Source organism: Gymnodraco acuticeps, unplaced genomic scaffold (assembly GCF_902827175.1).
Source record: "Gymnodraco acuticeps unplaced genomic scaffold, fGymAcu1.1, whole genome shotgun sequence".
NCBI lineage: Eukaryota > Metazoa > Chordata > Actinopteri > Perciformes > Bathydraconidae > Gymnodraco > Gymnodraco acuticeps.
In genome coordinates, this window is record NW_022992160.1 from 302,495 (window position 1) to 323,617 (window position 21,123).

General features: G+C 42.6%; 1 protein-coding gene and 1 long non-coding RNA gene across 2 annotated transcripts in view; one reads left to right on the forward strand and one right to left on the reverse strand.

Moving 5' to 3' along the window:
- The window catches only part of LOC117538651 (cyclin-dependent kinase 19-like), a 248,682-nt gene that overhangs the window by 196,839 nt on the left and 30,720 nt on the right, over positions 1-21,123 (reverse strand).
- Positions 2,475-11,801, forward strand: LOC117538670. Its single transcript, XR_004567888.1, has 2 exons — positions 2,475-2,930; positions 11,173-11,801. It is a non-coding gene; the product is annotated as an uncharacterized LOC117538670 (long non-coding RNA).

A 21,123-nucleotide genomic window follows, 5' to 3' on the forward strand; every position in this document is an offset into this window, starting at 1 on the left:
ATGATGACATCCCACAATTGGCATAGAGCTGTTGAACGCCCCCTTGATCTGATGATCAAACGCACAGACCACTGCGCCACCCGTCACTATAGACCTCCTAAATACAATAAGGACTTCCTAAATGATTTCTCTGACTTTCTGGCTGAAATGATGCCGCAATATGACCGTGTCCTTATTGTTGGGGATTTTAATATTCATGTGTGTTGTCCTGAGAAACCTATGGCAAAAAAATTCTCTGACATCATTCTTTTAAACTGTCACAAACCTTGTGTACTATTTCAGACAATAGATTCAGCTCTTAATGCCCCTCAGACTACCTGTGTGGAGACCTCCCCTGCAGTCTGTGAACATTTTCTTCAATTTTTTATTAATAAAGTCACTTCAACTAGGACTCACACAGTGCTCAATCAAACGACACCTCTGTCTCTGCCCTCTGCTTTGCTGTTTTTGACCGTTTTGAGCCTATGACTCTGTCCTCTGTGCAGGAGATTGTCTCCAAAATAAAGCCCTCTGGTTCTCCAATCGACCCTGTCCCTCCTCGATTTTTTAAAGAGGTATTCCCCACTATAGGACCTTTTGTTCTTGACGTTTTTAACAGCAGTCTGCTCACAGGGGTTGTTCCGGAAAATTGGAAACATGCCGTTGGACAACCACTTATTAAGAAACCTAGTCTGGATCCCACAGTTTTTGCAAACTTTAGGCCCATTTCCAAATGGCCTTTTATGTCCAAAATCCTAGAGAAGATTGTATACAGTCAACTTCTCGCTTTTCTGGAAGAGCACAAGGTACTCGAGGTCTTCCAATCTGGTTTTAAAACCTTGCACAGCACGGAATCAGCTCTTTTAAGAGTTTGTAATGATATCCTTTTAGCAACAGACTCAGGTGAATGCATTATCCTTTTACTCTTTGATCTAACGGCCGCTTTTGATACAGTGGACCATGAAATCCTGATAGCTCGTTTGGAGCAGTGGGTGGGCATTAGGGGCAAAGCCCTTGAATGGTTTAGGTCGTATCTGACTGGTAGGACTTTCTGTGTCAGCCTTGGGGACTCTGAGTCCTCGTCTGCTCCTCTCCTTTGTGGGGTTCCACAGGGCTCAGTGTTAGGCCCCCTGTTGTTCTCCCTGTAGCTGCTCCCTCTTGGGTCCATTCTTAGGAAGCACGGTATCGCTTTCCATTGCTATGCAGACGATTGCCAAATATATGTGCCACTTAAAAAGAACGACTCATATTCAATTAAACCGCTGTTAAACTGCCTTGAAGACATTCAATCCTGGATGTCATGCAACTTTTTAAAATTAAATGATGACAAAACCGAAGTGATGGTTTTTGGTGCCCCTCGAACCACTCCTATAGACCTAGGACCCCTGGGCCACTCCACCAGGCCTACCATCACAAATCTTGGGATAAAGATGGACCCTGAACTCAAGCTTGACAGCCAGATCAAGGCAGTTGTTAAAAACAGCTTCTTCCACCTCAGGCAGCTAGCAAAAAATAAAGCCTTTTTTAAATAGTGACCTCTTTGAAACGGTAATACATGCCTTCGTCACCTCCTGCTTGGATTATTGTAATGCACTATATATGGGGATAAGTGCATCCTCGCTTGAACGCCTGCAGATGGTGCAAAATGCAGCAGCACGGTAACTGGCACACGCAAACACAAGCACATTTCCCCCATTTTAGCTTCACTCCACCGGCTGCCCGTTCATTTGAGGATTCATTTTAAAACTATTTTATTTACTTTTAAAGCCCTCAATGGCCTGGCCCCGCCCTACCTCTCTGAGCTGTTACACAGCTACACGCCCACTCGCACTCTCAGGTCAGCTGATCAGTTGCTCCAAAAACAAAGTCTAAGCACAGAGGGGACCGTGCTTTATCTGCTGCCGCCCCTAAACTGTGGAACAACCTGCCCTTGCTCATCAGACAGGCTCCCACACTGTCTGCTTTTAAATCCCGTCTTAAAACCCACCTCTTCTCCTTAGCATTCGGAAACAAGTAGATTGTTGGTTTTATTTGCTTTCAGTGTTCTATTGTTTTTATTATATGGCTGTTATTTATTTTTTAATTATTACGTTTATTCTGGTTTGTTTTGTGTTTGTATCTTGTATTTTAAATGTATTTATATTATGTTGTGTGAGCTTATCTCTCTGTACAGCACTTTGGTCTGAAGGTTTTAAAGTGCTATATAAACAAAGTTGGATTGGATTGGATTATTCGAGCAAATAATGGCACCCAGAAAGAGGCTGTATAAGCTTGAAGACTGTTAGAAATTAAAATCAATGTTTTATGGCATAATCTACCTTAAACATACCGTCAGTTTAAATGCTATTTTATTCTGGAAAAAAACGGAAGTTCTCAATACCAAGCTTTTATTCTGAAAATCCTTCATGACGACATCCGGGACTACCGCCCATTAGTATCATTAAAGTGGCTATTGACGCCGTTAACATGTATTACATATAAAGTTATGAAAGAGATAAGGAGGAGAAAAGGCATGTGGAAGTAAGCAATGAATGTAAAATGTCGAAATCCTCTGTTTAACGTGATATCGGACACAGGAGACCGAGGGGGAAGTCCCTTACGTCACTACAGCTCACAGAGAGGAGGAGCGAACAGCGAGGAAGCGGGAAGGACGAATGCTTGTACGCTCTCTTCTGCACGGCCGGCAACTGGAGAGGAAGCTGCAGACTTTCTCTCCAGCGGACAAATATCCTGTTTGTGACTTTACCGCGCCTTTTTTATTAATTAAAGTGCCAATTTGAAAACATCTCAGAGACTCCATTTAGTCTCCTTTTTAAGCTTCTCTTTCCTGGACGCGAGAATAACCATCACAGTTAACAAGACGCCATGGAAATGGTGTTCGCTGACTCTCCGTCAGAAGATGAGGATGTACTTCGGCCTCAATCAGACCCTGATTATGAACTTCAGGAAACGTATGTACTCTCTCTGTTTGTATCTATTAGTTGTGTATTTAGTGTAATCTATAGTAATTCCACACTCGCAAAATACAAAATGGACGCCGCTTTGTTGTTGTAGCGTTATCGTTCCGTGAGAAACTAAAACAATGGGAACATCATGTTGCTGAACGTATAAATAGATTAATTGTATTTCGTGACACGGCAGTATATAAATAAAGCTGTATTGTATAGCAACCCGTCTATATATATATATATATATATATACACTAGGGCTGTCAAACGATTAAAATTGTAATCAGATTAATCACAGTTTTAAAATTAATTAATCATGATTAATCACCATTCGAACTATGTCCAAAATATGCCATTTATTTATGTATATTGTTGTGGGAATGGAAAGATAAATGAAAGAAGGCGGATATATCCATTTAACATACAGTATCTATGTTTATTATAAACAAATTCTGCATGTCAAAATGAAAGACAGCCCACACACCTATCAATCATCAAACCGTGGGGTGTTAATTCATTACGTGTTGATTTCTATCAACGGGGGAGTACTTCAGGAAAGTCGAGTACTTCCTGACCACAGAGTGTGAACGTTGCGATCAGCTGTTTTAGCGCAGTTCTCCAGTGAAGGGGGGGGAGTCTCTGTTACAGATATGGGCATCTGTTAATGCCTGCTATATAGTGACGCCTGTTGGCGCTTTAGTAAACTGCATGCTGACACAGGCTTACACTGTGATGTACTATATCCGCAAGCGCGGGAATATACATGTGATGGAGTTGTGAGTTACGGAATAAAGCTGCAGACTGAAACATGGTGTCAGAAGTGGTCTTCTTGGACTAAAAGCTCAAGAAAACTCACGTCATGACGACAAACAGTATTCCGGCACCCGAGGGCATGCATATGTCTGGTGATATAGCCAAAAACTGGGAGGTTTTTAGAGCAGAATTTGAGGACTTTATGCTCGCTACAGGTCTGACCGAAAAAAGGAATGCGGTGCAGGCAGCCACGCTGATTGATTGAAAAGTTTATTAACAGCTTGTATATTGGGTACAGTACAGTACAGCTCAAAACATACAATTGTTAAGGGGATGCAGACCAGAGAAAGACTTTCGTCTTGTTTACATCAGGGTCCCCCATTTCCAATTCATCATGTCATTTAAGACATATAAGACATATTTGACATACAGATGGCTTATTTACAATTTACATTTTAGATTTGGTTCTAATACATCCTAACCGGACATTTAAGACATACCAAGTCTACAGATATACAGTTAGTAACAGAGTCTAAAATGCGAGTATATACATAGATGGGGGGGGGGGGAAGCTGTCCATTGAACGACAGGTTGAGATTTGTACCATTACCGGGGCCAGTTTTGCAATGCTCTCCCCCGAAGGTGCTCTTAAGAGAGGTTTTGAAGGTAAGTATAGTTTTACTTTCCTTTACAGTTGTGGGAAGAGCGTTCCACCTTGATGTGGCATAATTGCGAAACGTGTATTCCCCCTTTTTTGTGCCAAATCTGGGTTTCACATGATTTGTGGAGCTCCCTCTGGTGTTATGATCATGGTATTCCTTGACCTTTGGGAAGAATGTTGACATGTACATGGGTACCATAGAGGTGTAGTGGATCTTGTAGACCAGTCCCATTGCAAGTAGCTGTACTCTGTCGTCTACTCTAAGCCATCCTAGGTTGTCAAAGTGGGCAGAGGTGAGGTGGGTTCTAGATGAAAGGTCAAGCAGTAGTCTGACCAGTTTATTTTGCGATGTTTGAAGTTTTATTTTTAGCGCCTTGGAGGTGCTATGGTACCATGACGTGCAAGCATAGTCATAGTACCCTTGAATGAGTGCTCCTGCCAGAGTCTTCAGGGTGTTTTTGTTTACCAGAGAGGAGATCCGGTATAGGAATCTAGTTCTTTGATTGACTTTTTTTATTACATTGGATGCCATTTTGTCACAGGAGAGGTTTGCCTCAAGAATAGATCCTAGGTATGTAATTTCCTTCTTACTTGTGACAATAATGTCGCCCACTGCAACTGAGAAGTCGTCGGATTTGCTGAGATTATGTTTCGAACCGAAGAGAATGGACTCTGTTTTACCAGGTGTAATGATAATTTATTATCGGCGAGCCAGGTGCAGATTCTGCCGAGCTCGGAGCTGAGGGTTTTTTCAACCTGCAACCTGCTCCTGTCAGAGACCAGCAGGGCTGAGTCGTCCGCGAACAGGAACAAGTTGCAGTCACATGCTGATGACATGTCATTTACATAAATTAGGAACAGTAACGGACCTAATATGCTTCCTTGTGGAACACCACAGCTCACTGGGAGGGGGGGGGGGCAGAGTACCGTTTACCTCCACCATCTGTTCTCTCCCCTCCAGGTAGGATTGCATCCAGCTCACCGATAGTTTATCAAAACCAATTGCTTTTAGCTTGTCAATCAGAATGGGGTGATTGACAGTGTCGAAAGCCTTTTGTAGGTCCAGCATCACCATGCCGCAGTACTTGCCCTCGTCCACCTCTTGTTTGATGTGGTCGCTCAAATAAAGAAGGCATGTGTCAGTGGAGTGGGATGTTCTAAAGCCAGATTGAAATTCATAGATTAGTTTCTTTTCCGCGAGGTACGTTTCGACCTGTTCATATACTATTTTTTCCATGACTTTCGAGATGGAGGTAAGTATAGAAACAGTGCGGTAGTTGCCTGGGTCCAATTTGCTGCCCTTTTTGTGCAGGGGGGTTACTCTTGCAATTTTGAAGTCTTTGGGTACTTTTCCCTGTTTTATGGAGAGGTTTTATGTGAGCTATGACTGGTGAGATGGCGGTTGCTGTGTCTCTGAGGAATTTGGAGGGGATATTGTCGTGGCCAGTGGCCTTGTTAGGTTGGAGGGCGCTCAGTTTAATGAGTACCTCTGCTGTTGTTACCCTTGCTAGACTGAAATCATCTTTGCGTACCCCTAGGTTTTTGTAGTAGGTCATGATGTGATCTACTCCAAAAAGCCCTGAGTGGGAGGGTAATTTATTTACAAGAGTTGTGGCTATGTTTGTGAAAAAAATGTTCAAGTACTTGGCCACATCCAGTTTGTCTGTGATGAGCCTGTTATCTGTCTTTATGTTTAAGTTAGAAAATCTCGTTTTGAGTTTTTTACTGCAGGCAAGCTGGTTATTGAGTAATTTCCAAAGTTCACGGGGTTTATTTTTGTTTTCCTCAGTTTTGACATTGATGAAATTCTTTTTGGCAGGTTTGATCATGGAGCTTACGTCATTTCTTAGTCTGTTTCTTTCAATTTTGGCTCCGTTGTAGCTTTAGCCGTTGATATGCTAGCAGGGTGGCTAACAACATGGCTGAGACGGCTTATGGGGAACGAGTGCCGGCATATATATATGCACAACGTCACGCTGACCGAGGAACAAAAGAAAGACCCCAAAACAATCTTGGATGCGTTGGGGGATTATTTCAAGCCGGCAAAAAATGTGATTTATGAGAGATACACGTTTGGATGCTGCAAACAAGGACCGGACGAGCCGATCGATAGCTTTATAACAAAGCTGAGGGAAAAAGCATCATCATGTGAGTACTGTGACCTAAAAGATGAACTGATTAGGGACAGGCTGGTACTCGGTATTGCCAGCGAGAGCACCAGACGGAGACTGCTGCGTGAACGGGACCTAACGCTGCCAACAGCTGTGGAGATTTGCCGCCTTGCAGAATTGACGGAGTCACGCATGAGGCTTATTGAGAGCCCGCAGGCACAGGTGGACAGTATTAATTCTATGGTGGACAGGCAAGGCGGACGACGCAAAGTACAGTGGAAAACAGCTGAAAGAAACACAGCGGCTGAGAGAGAGCAGCAGTGGACCTGCAAATACTGTGGAAATGGACACAAACGGGGCAGAGAGCAGTGCCCAGCCTATGGTAAGACCTACAGAGCATGTGGCGTTTCAAATCACTTTGCAAAAGTATGTCAGGCCAGCAGCAGAGCAGAGAAAACAAGAAAAGTTAATGTTGTTGAGGATGATGAAAACCTATACAATGTCACTGAATATGTGGGGAATGTGAAAGCACCTGGACGCAAATGGTTTGTACACCTACGCCTGAATAAGAAAAGACAGCTATGCCAGCTAGATACAGGGGCCACTTGCAATGTTATGGGCCGCCAGTTTAAAGAGAAACTGTCACCAAAGACAGCCTTACAGCCGACCAGAACAAGGCTAAAGCTGTACTCTGATACATACATGCCATCCCTGGGGAAATTTCACACTGACTGTGTGGTCAGGGGAAAAATACACAGACTTGTGTTTGAGATAGTGAACACCAAACAAAAGCCCCTGCTCGGTGGTGCTGCATGCACTGATCTGGGCCTTGTGAAATGCACTATTCCAAGAGAACTACTGCCAGCGGAGGTGAACACTATTGATGCAAGCCAGTCTATGCCACTCACAAAAGAAATGCTACTGAAAGACTTTCATGATGTTTTCCATGACCCGATCGAGTCAGTCCCAGGTAATATTCATTTCGATCTGAACCCTGAAGTGACACCAGTCCAGTGCTCACCACGAAATGTCCCTGTAGCGCTAAAAGCCCGGGTTAAGGAAGAGCTGGACAAACATGTGAAAGCAGGCAACCTTACGCCAGTGACAGAGCCAACAGCGTGGATAAGCAACATGGTGACAGTAGCTAAACCAGACAAGATAAGAATCTGCATTGACCCAAAGCCTCTCAATCAGGCACTTCTCAGGTCCCATTACCACATGCCAACGCTAGAAGACGTCTTGTACAAACTGCCCAAGGCTCGTGTCTTCACACTGGTTGATGCTCGTGACGCCTTTCTCCAGTGCAAGCTTGATGAGGAAAGCAGCCGCTTGACGACATTCTGGACCCCATGGGGTCGGATGAGATGGCTCAAACTCCCGTTTGGAGTCTCAGTGGCGCCAGAGATCTATCAGCGCAAGCAACATGAGCTGCTATCAGGCCTGGCTGGCATCGAGCCTATTGCGGATGACATCCTGGTGGTCGGGTGTGGCGATACGGACGCAGAGGCTGAAGAGGACCACAACACCAACTTAAGAGCTCTCATGCAACGGTGCAGGGCTGTGAAGCTCAGATTGAGTGAACGCAAGCTGCAGTTCAAGCTCAAAGCTGTACATTTCCACGGCCATGTACTGTCTACAGAAGGACTGAAAATCGACCCAGAGAAAACTCAAGCAGTGTTGGACATGCCGACGCCCACGGATGCTAAGGCAGTGCAACGCATGATCGGGTTTGTGACATATCTGGCTAAGTTCCTGCCAGGGCTATCGGAGATCTGTGAGCCTCTTCGCAGACTCCTGGATAAGGACACAGCATGGCACTGGCTGCCAAAACACGATGATGCAATACGCGAGATAAAGCGGATGGTCACCAACACGCCGGTTCTCAAATATTATGACGTCACAAAGCCTGTAACGATCCAGAGTTCCGACACCCCCTATGTACGACAGGCGGTGTGTTCCATGGACAGCTTTCAGGTGGAGGACTCAGAGCTGGATCAGGCACAGCATCTGGATGTTACTGACTTCAGGTTTCGCCAAATTGCCCAGCACACAGAGATGGACGATGTATTACAAGCTTTGACATCAGTAATCCTCAGGGGATGGCCTGATTTCAAAGAGGACACCCCCCTCTTGGTGTGAGAATACTGGCCCTTCAGGGATGAGCTCAACGTGCAAAACAGTGTGCTATACAGAGGGCAGTGCGTTGTTATCCCTAAGGCCTTGAGGGCAGAGTTGTTAAGACACATACACACCAGCCACATCGGGGGGGAGGCATGTTACAGGCGCGCCAGGGATACGCTGTTCTGGCCAAACATGAGAACAGAGATAAAAGACTATGTGTCGAACTGCTCTGCATGCAATGAATATGCACGAGCCCAGCAGAAGGAATCATTGATGTCGCATGATATCCCAACACGTCCATGGCAAACAGTGAGTATGGATATCTTCTCTTACGCTGGCCAATATTTCATCGTCCTAGTGGACCACTATTCAGACTTCTGGGAGATTGATCTTCTGCCGGATCTATCAGCTGACACTCTCATCACACGCTGTAAATCTCAATTTGCATGCTACGGACAGCCAGACAAAGTGCTCACAGATAATGGCCCAAAGTTTGCCTGTGAACAGTTCAGGAAGTTTGCTGCAAAGTGGGGATTTAACCATGTCACATCCATATCCAAAATCAAACGGCAAAGCTGAGTCAGCTGTCAAGATAGTGAAATCACTCTGCAAGCGGGCAAAGTTGGATGGCACGGATAAATGGCAGGCCATTATCCATTGGCGCAACACGCCCACAGAGGGGTTGGACAGCAGTCCAGCCCAACGCTTAATGTCACGAAGGCTGAAGACTTCGCTGCCGGTTGCGGACAGCTTGCTGCAACCGTGGTTAGTGACGGGAGTGACGGAGAAGCTGCGGTTGAAACGGCGGCTTGCAAAATCCGCCTACGACATATCGGCAAGGGACTTACCAGAACTGAATGTTGGGGAACACATAAGGATGAGGCCTCTTCCAGGAGATCGCACAGGCCGTTGGCAACTGGGTCAATGACTCCAGAAAGTCGCTCCTCGCGCATTCGTAGTGGAGGTGGACGGCACGCTCTACAGGAGAAACCGGGTGGATCTGCGTGTTGCGGAGCACTCAGCCCGGATGCGACAGCTGGTAGGGCCGGAGCAGAGCAGCCACACGGACCGGGGCCATGTCAACGCAGAGAGGGCTGCAGGTGGAGCTCGAACCGACCCGGTCCAGGATGACACAGGTTTGGGGGAGCCTCCTCACTCTCCAGGGGTCCCGGCGCAAGGGCGGGGTTTGACACCAGGGAAGCCAGTGAGTACAGAGAGCCAAGCTGTATACTCGCGGTGTGGTCGCCTGTTACGGCCGCCGCAGAGACTGAACCTGTGATACAACTGGGAACATTGTCACTAAGTCTGTTGGACTGTTAAGAAAAAAGAAAAAAAAAGAATTGTTGGATATTATTTTAGTTTTGTATCAGTACTTGCATGGTTAATCAGTATTGTAATTGTTTTCATGTATTGGAGGTTGACAATGTTAAAGTGTTAGCTTTACACAATGTAGCTCTTACCTGCACTTTAAAGTGATATGCTGATGTTGTTTACAGCTAAAGGAAAGGAGATGTTACAGATATGGGCATCTGTTAATGCCTGCTATATAGTGACGCCTGTTGGCGCTTTAGTAAACTGCATGCTGACACAGGCTTACACTGTGATGTACTATATCCGCAAGCGCGGGAATATACATGTGATGGAGTTGTGAGTTACGGAATAAAGCTGCAGACTGAAACAGTCTCCCTCCACAGCCGGTTGGCGTAGTTTTGGCACAATTCCGTTGTACAGAGACCGACGTTAACAGCAGCCTGTCTGTGCACACGGAGACCGACTCTGTCGTCCGGTGATCTAACCACCTTCTGGAAAAGCTTCACAAATACGTCGGTACGCAAATGCGCTTTGTGACACAAGTGACGGTACGCATTTCAGATTACGCACATAACCTGCGTACCAGTTATGTGCACCCCTGTACTACAGCAAAAGTATTCTCCGTCGGGACTTCCTGCAACAACACCACGCCGTTATCTTGATTCTGATTGGCCAGAAGACATTATCAAAGATGTTCTATTGAGAAGACGATCACTACGTGACAAAAGTTTTCAAAACCGTTTCTGGTCTTTGGTATTTCCAGACAAGTGGCTACTGAAATCAATCTTACTGACTGCTGTCTGTGCAATTTACTCCCCGCGAGTTGGCAGACTTTATTTTGCTTACTTTAACATCATTTTTCATGGTGGGGCTAAGCCATTTCTTGGTATGGCTGTAGCCTACCCCAGCCATACCCTGGCGCTGCCAATGGTGGGATACATGCGTTAAATGCGTTAAATATTTTAACGCAATTAATTCAAAAAATTAATTACCGCCGTTAACGCGATAATTTTGACAGCATTAATATATACTGTTATTTCACACACGCCAAATGGATGCTGTTTTGTAGTTCTACAGACATTGACTATTAGCAGTTTATAAATAAAGCTGTATTGTATATATCAACCCAGTCTAAATATATATGTGTGTATATATATATATATATATGTGTATATACTGTTATTTCACACATGCTAAATGGAGGAATTATTTCTGATTTGAGTTACATTTTTGAAAGAATAAGTCAGTGAAGTAATCGATTTTGTTTTTTCCACATTTGTTTTCACAGTGATGAAGACGAGTATCAAATGGCTTCTGGATCACAGCCATCAACATCTGCCTCATCCGAGCTACGACGTGCATCAGATCAGCATACAGTTGCCCCAGAGCCATCAACATCCAAGCTACGCCGCCGGACGTCTGCACCAGTACTAACTCAGCCTCCCTCTGCATCTTCTGATTCTGAACCATGGTCCCTCAATGTTACATTGCAGTGGTGAACAGCTTCCTTTTCCACAAGGAGCTGCACAAGATGAGGGGTGACCCCAGCAGGACGAAGCCACACACCCAGAAGTCCTTCAGGGAGCAGCTTGCTGCAGACATGAGGGGTGAAGTCCCTGCAGCACCACCACCACTCCCCCCCCCATCATCACTCTTATGCATTCCCAAGTATTATGGGGAAGATGCCACCGCGCTCAGGAGGTGCTCTGATGCTGGCAACACAACGGTGAAGACCTATCTACTGCACTAAGTGCCTGGTGCCTCAATTCAAAAACACTGAACACATTCAGGTTGTGTACATTTTTTCTTTTTTGCCAGTGTTTACAAAAAAAATGCTTATGGTGTTATTTCGGTTTTAGTGTAGTTTTTTTGTGTGTTATTTTTGAAATAAATCTGCTCCTGTTGGAGACACATTTATCCTATGTTTCCTAATTGTTATTGTGTAAGTAAACCTTCCTAGAAGTGTTAGTCGGGTGATAAACATGTAAGGACTGTGGCAAAGTCCACACACACACACACACACACACCATTTACATTAAAAAAGAAATGTAATTCAAAAAAAATTAAAAATAATGTTTTTTTTTATAAAAACACTTGTATTTGGATGGAATGATTACCTATAGTGATAATAAAATTATTTTTACAGTATGGTACCTGAAAAAGGTCAAATGGCACTGATGGTATCCAAATGTGCCCAAAGGTCAGTCTGGACTTCTTTTTGCTAAACCTCTCTGAAAAGGTCAAATTTCACTTGTTTTGCCTCAATCTTGATACAGGGTACTTATTATAAGTAATGGGGTTTTTTTAGGCGGAGGTAAGAATTTACCTTTTTTTACTATGTTCCATCTGAATTTACTCTGACACAGAAATATCTATATTGATTCTGACACTTCTACATCCAACTCACAGATGTAACCTTGCTTTTATAACATAAATTATTCATATAACCCTTTTAGAAGTTAAGTTATAGTCATTTGTTTTGGGCATAGCATTTTCGAGCCTGAAACCTGAAAAACAGGATCAGGGCTTAAGAGGTTAACTGATATTATACATAATATTATACTCTTATAAGATGTATGTAGATAGTATAAGAAATGTGCAGAATTTGACAGTTTAATGGTGGAGGTACACACATATTGATAGATGTCTTGTAATGCGCTGTTGAGGAACCTACAACCCAAGTTTGTCATTCATTGCATAACTACACTGTAGTTGTGTATATGATATGTCAATAAACCTTAGAAAATCTTGAAAGGGATGTGCAAAATAGCCATTATACAGTCTTTAATTAACTATTAGTAGAGAATAACGAGTAATGAATATACTTTATAGGGATCTGCAGATAAATGTTTAGTCTTCTCGAGCACCAACTATCAAATATCTCTCCTGATTGTTGGCACTTGACAATCACCTTACCTGAATTTTACTCAGGTGTAACTAAAGTCTGATTTAAGGGTTGTTTATATTTCACATCATTAATCCAAATCTGTAAAGTAACTAAAATAAATGTAGTGGAGTAAAAACACCACGTTAACCTTAAAGAAAGCCCTCAGGATTATCAAAGACCCCCATCACCCCAGCCACAAACTGTTCTGTCTGCTGCCGTCTGGCAGGCAGGTACCGCAGCATCCGGACTAAAACCACCAGACTCAGGGACAGCTTCATCCCACAGGCCATAAGACTATGAAACACCTGAACTTAGAAACAACATCCATAACATTGATCTGGCTGCTACTTAGAAATTATTTGTCTAATATATCATATTCCAATCACTTGTATATCGACTCTTATTGCACTTTTTCACTATTTTTCTTTTTGTATTTACTTGCACTATTTTTTCTGTGTATCTCTTTTATTGTTTTGCACTGTGACCTAATATTTCATCGTCATAACTACACTGTAGCTATGTACGCATGACCAATAAAAGTGTGTGTGGGGGGGGTGGACACGTTCGAGTCCTGTTTTGAATAGTGTGCCGTCGATGGGTTGCATTCCATTTCAAAGTGCTGTTTGACACTCGGCGTAAACTTCGCGCACTGCGTTCCAACATCCAATCATAGAGCTTGAGGACTAATCAAGGGGTTTGTCAAGCAAAGCGCATGGTGTAGTCCTAAACGATAGCTGAGGATTCTGGGTAGTGTAGTGTCTTCTGCCATCCAAAACTCCTAAAAAACATTTGTTTCTCCGAATCGAAGGGGAAAAATACAAAAGCATTGTACACAATTTAAACCAATCAATGTTGTGTAATTAACAAGGATAATCTGGTGTTTTTGAGTTGATGAGTAGTGCAGATATCACTGTAAAATCAATCGACAGTAAGGAGAATACTCACATTGCCCAGGACCCCTTGATTAATGGGGTCTGCAGGGGGCTCTGTGCAGGGTCTGCAGTACTCTACAAGCCTTTTCCCTCCAGAAGTGAGGGCCCCCAGCCCAGCAGCAGCAGACAGTTGGTGTTATTAACAGACAAATACTGCTGACTGGGCTGTCTCTAATGGAGGATCCATCATTATGACGACGATGCATCACAACACGTTATTTAACATCGCTGCAACAACAGCTCTGGCAGATTAACTACATTCGTTCTGTACACTTTCATGGAATTACTGAAACAAAGAGGGGAAAATGAAGTCTTCCATTTAAGTGACGGCGAGACATAAGCACTCGTTGGATCCCTGGTAACCAGTTGGAAAAACACAACTGAGACATGTTTGCATGGCATAACAGGAAACAGCTGGTTCATCATATAAAGCAGGTCTATGAATTTGTGTTTCTACCTATGAGGGTAAAGGACAAATCAGTGTTACATCAGAGACATTGTACACTTATCTTTACACACAATTGTGATGTGTACTGTATGTGCCCACATGAGCCATGGTCGAGAGGAAGAAAGGAAATATTTATGAGGTCAGGATATCCAGATTAACAAAAGCCTTTGTGACCGACAGGGAGAATAACAAGACTGGTTTCATGGGAAAAAGAACATTTATAAACAATGTTTCAATTCAGCAAGGTCAAACTTAATGGAGGGAACAGGCGTGAAACAGGAGCAGGTGGGTGAATGACTGGGTGGAAATAAACCACTGAAGTATTTATTGGCCCCTTGATGAAAAGGGGAGATCCAGGGGACATGGATTAAGACAGCAATGTATGTATGTCCTTCAACAGTATCACATTGGTTCAATGATGATTTCGGTCAGACAGCTTTAAAACAAACCCTTGATATGATCATTATAGTTATTAATGAGACTAAATGAAAAACAGGTATAAAATACTATATGACAGTAACAAAAAAGTTGTTAAAATAACAAGAATAGAGTTTAAAAGGGGAGTGATTTGTAAAATATCCAAAAAGAAAAATATACTCACAGTTCTGTTTCATATGGGTGTTGAGAGATGTATCCATAGATCTCTTCATGTTGCTCTCAAAGTGCACCAGATTGATGCTTTTAACTTCAATATTTAAAAAAAAATCTTCCCGGGGGAGCATGCCCCCGGACCCCCCTAGAGGATGTTAGATCCCCCCCCACTTAAATCATGTCCACATGGATAGGAAACTAAATACATTTGCACACATCTTGTGTCCATATCTTTCTGTGTTGTTGTTCATGCCACACCGTGCACGTGCATGCATGCCGCACGTGCAAGCATGCCACACCGTGCACGTGCATGCATGCCACACCGTGCACGTGCATGCATACGTGAGTCATGGTGAGATATCTGGATTCAGAGGTTGCTTTTTCTTTGCACAGAATGAAGGAAAGGCCAAATGAATGGGCTGTGATTTTAGTTTTTTTAAGCAGAGGTTGAGTTCAATCATTTGTACGGCCCTCGGAGGATGTTGTAAAAATTGAAAGGAAAAAAGGTCCCCACCCCTGCTGTAAATAATTATAAAAACCCTTGATTTATAACTTAACATCTCTGTCTCCTATTGATCTGAGTATATTATAAAGAATAGCCAGTTAATTGAAGCATTATAGCACAGGCCTTTGTCAGATGGTATATTACGCAGTTTTTTTCTGCTTCGAATAGTTCTCTCTTTTTTCACCATACCTGTGTTTGCATCACTGAAACCAATGAGCACCTGCATGTGTATGAGAATGGCCCTGACACCATTTCAGCCCAGATTTACAAACTCCTGGCAGGACAAGCTCCAGCTCAATTCTCGCACTGAATTAAACAAAGTGAGAGAGGGACTGCAATATAAGAGGGAAAGAAAGAGAAACTTTAACACTGTTCAATTGCTATGATGTAAAGACTGATATTGTTCTATAATCAGCTGAAACTGTTAAGTCATGATGTGAAACGGTTAACAAAGAAAAAGGGACACTCAAGCTGCTGCTACACTTTATTTTATTTATCTAAAATTAAGCACTTTTAAGATGCACATATTTTCAAATGCTATTTTATTTATTTTCTCTATTTTATTTGTAAATGCAGCCCGAGAGGAACATTACACATATCCACAGTATTTACTGTATATCTGTTTAGTTCAATGTTAATTGACAATAAATATTGTTGTTTATGAATTGTACTTTCTTTATTTGATTGGCAGTCAGTTGTTGATTACATGCAGACGTTGATAAAGCTACAGGTCACTTCAATATATATCACAGTAATTCATAAAGCAAGTTAGACATTTTGATGTTCCGGACCTTCGCATGGGAAGATTTTCTCTAACTGGACCTCGTTGAATTTTAGTTGAATACCCCTGCTCTACACTATATGCAAGCAACTTTAATCTAAGCTGTTCTTCCTTGCCTCCGCCCAACAGTTTATTTGAAATATGTCGTCTTCCTCTCGCAAAAAGGCGTCTGCTGCGCCAGATCCGAAAGCTAATAGTGCTAGCCCGGCTAACGGTGCTGGGGCAGGGCCCCTAGTCGCTAGCGCAGCACGAGGTGATGAGACCGCCATTCTACAGGCCATTCAATCTCTCAGAGAGGACCTGCTGAAGAAAATTGATGACAACGCTGTTACGACCCTGGGTCGTTAGGTCATTTGTGTGTAAATGTTTCCCTCCTCCTGTGTGTGTGTGTGTGTGTGTGTGTGTGTGTGTGTGTGTGTGTGTGTGTGTGTGTGTGTGTGTGTGTGTGTGTGTGTGTGTGTGTGTGTGTGTGTGTGTGTGTGTGTGTGTGTGTGTGTGTGTGTGTGTGTGTGTGTGTGTGTGTGTGTGTGTATATCAGTGACAGTCAGGGGAGGCAGAGCCTCACCTGTCATACTCCAATGTAACGGAAAAACAACTAACGAAAAACTAAATAGTAATAATAATAAAATGTCTCCACTGATCTGTGTTGTAACTTGTAAGTGTGATTTCTGTTTGATTCCAATCGCTTTTTATAGTCAAAATCAGCAAATTTGCCGAGCTCCGCTACAACTACGGGTAGCGATGAGAAGTGAGGCAGGGACGAGCTCTGCCTCACGTAAGCCCACAGTAACTGGCTGGAGCGCGTGCACATATTTTGTGAGCGCGCTCAAGCCAGTTACTGTGGGGTGAGGTGAGGCACAGATGAGCTCTGCCTCACCTCAGAATGCGTCACCTCACAGAAACTGGCTGGAAAGCGGGCACTAAGCGCATGCCTGCACCATCTCACTGTATGTCACCAATGTAATGTTTGTAGATCCCTTTGTTACATTTATCCTCGCCATCCATAGTCTCTAAATAACTTATTTCACGTATATTTAGGCTCGCTGGTCTCATCATACAGCACCAGGGGAGGCAGCCATAACCTCTGCCGCACTGAAGGGGGCGCACGTGAGCCCACAGGTTCTTGTTGCTACTGTTATTCTACGCAGAGACGGTGGACGCAAACAACAAACTAGACTTTTGAAACTAGAGGAAGATAAGGAGGACTTTTACAAAAAAGTAATGGAGATTGTTGTCCAGAAGGATAGCATGGACTTCATCTTCAAGTCAAGGTAAGACCCCAATTGTAATGAAAATGGGATCTTACTAAGAAAGAACAATCCAATATTTAGATTTTGGGTATCCTTTTGTTGAACGGTCTGTTTAAAATGAATCGAAGCATCAGACTAAAAAAGCTTTTGAAAATAACAGAATATTTCGATTAAGGTCAAAATATAATATTTGTAAATCTGACTCAGTGCCTCACCAGCCATGAACCTCACCGCACGTCACTGGCGTGTATGTATATTTATAAGATAAACTATATTTTTTGATGATCCGTCACATACATTGAAAACAGTTATTATGCTGACTTACATGCCACAGCCTCAGAAACCTGGAGTCATCCTCATGCAGAAATCCAGGCAGGGAGGAGAGCAGCACGTTGGCTATGGACGTCACCTTGATCCTTGAGTGCAAAAACATATCTTTGTTTTACTTTGGATGCTAAACAGCATAGCCACACAACAATTTATATCACAAGGGCTCTTCCATGACTGAAGAGATTACCATTTTGAAGCAATTGAGGTGTCTGCGATCCCACCTGTATCTCATTAGCACAACAACAAGGTGCAATAACATTAACACTGCTGTTCCCTCCCCAAACACAAGTATCTTAATAATATATCTAAATCTATCAGGCTGACCCCCTGCCCCCCAACACACACACAGAAAAGCCACTCTAGTATGATAATAAAACACCAAGAGGCTTAACCGACTCACCTGGAGGTCATAGGCGGTGAAGAGCTGAACTTCAGACACTTCATCTTTGCGTGCCGCCTTCTTCCTGAACAAGCTCAACAACATGCCGATCCAACTCCGCGTAAAAGTGGTTCTTCAGGTTGAGGTTCGTTATCCTGTGAAACTCTGCACAAATCTGCCAAAATATAAAATGACTATTTAATTCAGAGTACAATGTATATGTGGACTGAAGGCAGCAGAGATAAACAGAAACATGACATGCTAAATCTGAGCAAACATGTCAAAGTTATCAGTGACAAAGGCACACAAAATTATTATATAGTTGTAATATCTCAAATATTTTCACCTGTGACTCCATTTTCAAGGCAGGTCAGCATTCCAGGGTCTCTCCAACAGGTAGCTCATCATTGATGATCTCATTGCGCCGCAGGGCAAAGGTAGTCTGCATTAACTTTGCAATCAAATCACTGGTTTTTATCTCTCATCTTAACACACACTGGCAACCCATTGTAAAATGAATAGTCTAGTATTTCAAGTTAGCTTGCTTTTTTTACAAACATGCAGAATGCACGGTTATGGTAATTGTAGTGGATAAAATGAACGTAAATCCTCTATGCCTCTAAGTCATGGATGTATAATAAGAACTGGATACAGCGTGGGAGGCGGGGCCTCATTCATTCCTATGAGAGTTGCTCATTAGCGCATGATGACAAAATGGCCCAACTTTTGAGAGAGCGAAACGTCACAGATTACCCGGCATGCCTGAGAAGTACCCGTATGTGCGCTCATAGCGCATGCGCAACTTTAACCACGCCGCCCAAAAGGCTCGTTCACATTAAGCACGTGAATTTGCGTACAAGTAACAGCACCGCGCGTTCATGACAGCATGGTACTGGATTTATATTAACGAGGCGGCAGTTAGCAGCTAGCGGCTAGCTAGTAAATTATGCTATGTTACACATCAATCGTTATGTACTTTTTAGGGATGCTCCGATCGAGATCGGCCGATAATCACTCTCTACCGATCGATCGGTGCTCTCTAAACATGCCGATCGCGAGAGCGATCTGTGTTCGGCAAAACAAGCTCGCCAACATGGCTTCACCGGTCTGGCATTATTTTAAGGTGTCCGAAAAAGACAGTAAAATAGCGGTATGCAACGTGTGTGTGAAGCAGAAATCCTGCAGCTCCGCCCGCCGGACCGGTGAGCGGAACGAAACACACAAGAGTTAGACCTAACACACTTAGCTATTTTATCTACCTCTGGAACAAGCTAAACTAGTTATACATATATTTATTCTTCACTGTCGGGTCACTCATCATTACTGGATCAGTGAGCTGCATGAGATACTGACCGGCTGTCAGGAGAGAGAGAGAGGGGGAGAGAGGGGGGAGAGAGAGAGAGGGAGAGAGGAAAAGAGAGCGCTTCCGCTCATTTCTCCCGTGTTATTATCCAAAGTGAATGTAAACTTGAATAATGTACATCATTTGAATGTAATAATTAAGTTGATTGTTGTTTGTGGAAGCTCCAGTGACTGAGTTTTAAACATCACTTTAAATGGAAGATTTAAAGTGATGTTTAAATCTTCCATTTAGGCCCCGCCCACTCGATCGGATCGGCGATCGGCCGATACTGATTCCAGCGATCGGCGATCGGCCCCGAAATTGGCGATCGCAGCATCCCTAGTACTTTTATATTACGCTGATATCAGGATCTAGTGATATCCAAGCAACAGAGCTTAATTTAGCATGATACTTGTGTGGGTTGTACATGAAACCACTTGGTAATATATAAAAATGTATGTATTTTGAAGCCTGTTATGATCAATTGTGAGTTAAAACTTTATCTAAAAAGTAAAGCTGATGATGGATTACTGTGGTGGGGTTAAAATAACAATAGCCTATTTCTTTTTGAAATGTGATGGAGTAAAAGGATAGTAACTGTGACTATTCATGTTAAGTAGCCCACAAGTAACTAAAACGTATAATACTTGAAGGAAAGGTGTAAAATGTTCCCATAAATACCAATATCACAGTACAACACCCCTTGTTGTTAAATACCAACCATGTGTATATATATATATATATATATATATATATATATAAATATGCCGCTAAAACTGTGTAATATACCAGGCTGCTAAATCCTCCAAACTGTTACAGGATGTGTATTTTGTGAAATTTGTATATTTTTTTAATTATAATTTCTTGTTTTGAATCTTTAATACTTTTTTTATGCATACTTTAAGTAACATTAGGCTGTCTTTGGCTCTTCTCTGCTGTAACAATGTAAATGTATTCTGATCTAATTGATATTTTTGTCAGTTTGTTTCCCTATATTGCGACACTTATTTGGTTTAAGATTATTTCTCCTTTTTTTACAGACATCCCAAACCATAGTGGAATGCTGTTGTAAAGGATTGCATTGATCCGTGCATCAATACCTTCACCCAGCTTTGAGGCCTCCAATGAATGAACATCATCTTGTGGCTGGGAAAAATGTGAACAAATAAATCTCACAAAGAGTGACTTTCTGGTGTAATCATTATAATATCAAAGACAAGCACTTTAAGTAACAATATATAAAATCATTCAGCAGCAGAGGATGGGGTGGAAACAGCATTTCTAACTAAGATGATTACAATATTACAAGTTAAACATCAAGATGAACATACTATTATTAATTTAAAAAGTACATGGGAGACTTAAATATCCTGCAATATACCATTAGCAGAATAGGAACAAATGTGCCAAAACATTTCTAAATAAACATAAACTGAGGGCTTTCTTCCTGAGCCGCTGGGAGGATCACTTTTTCAGCGGAATAAATATTATAACTGGTTTTGTTCAGCATTGCCAGCTTCACTGTTGAGCGTGATGTTGTGCCCAGCATTCTCCTGTCATGTGCTCTGAAATCAAAATGTGGATAAGAATAAAACAACACTAAAATAAACACTACAATACAACTTGTAAAACTTTTGAAAAAACACAAGGTTGTTCATTTGTGTGTATACAACACAGGCAATATACATATATATATATATATATATACAATTATAATTAATACAACTGTTAATTTGATTAGAGCTTTGACACATATCTTTATTGATCAGTGGCGAGCCGTGACTTTTATACCTA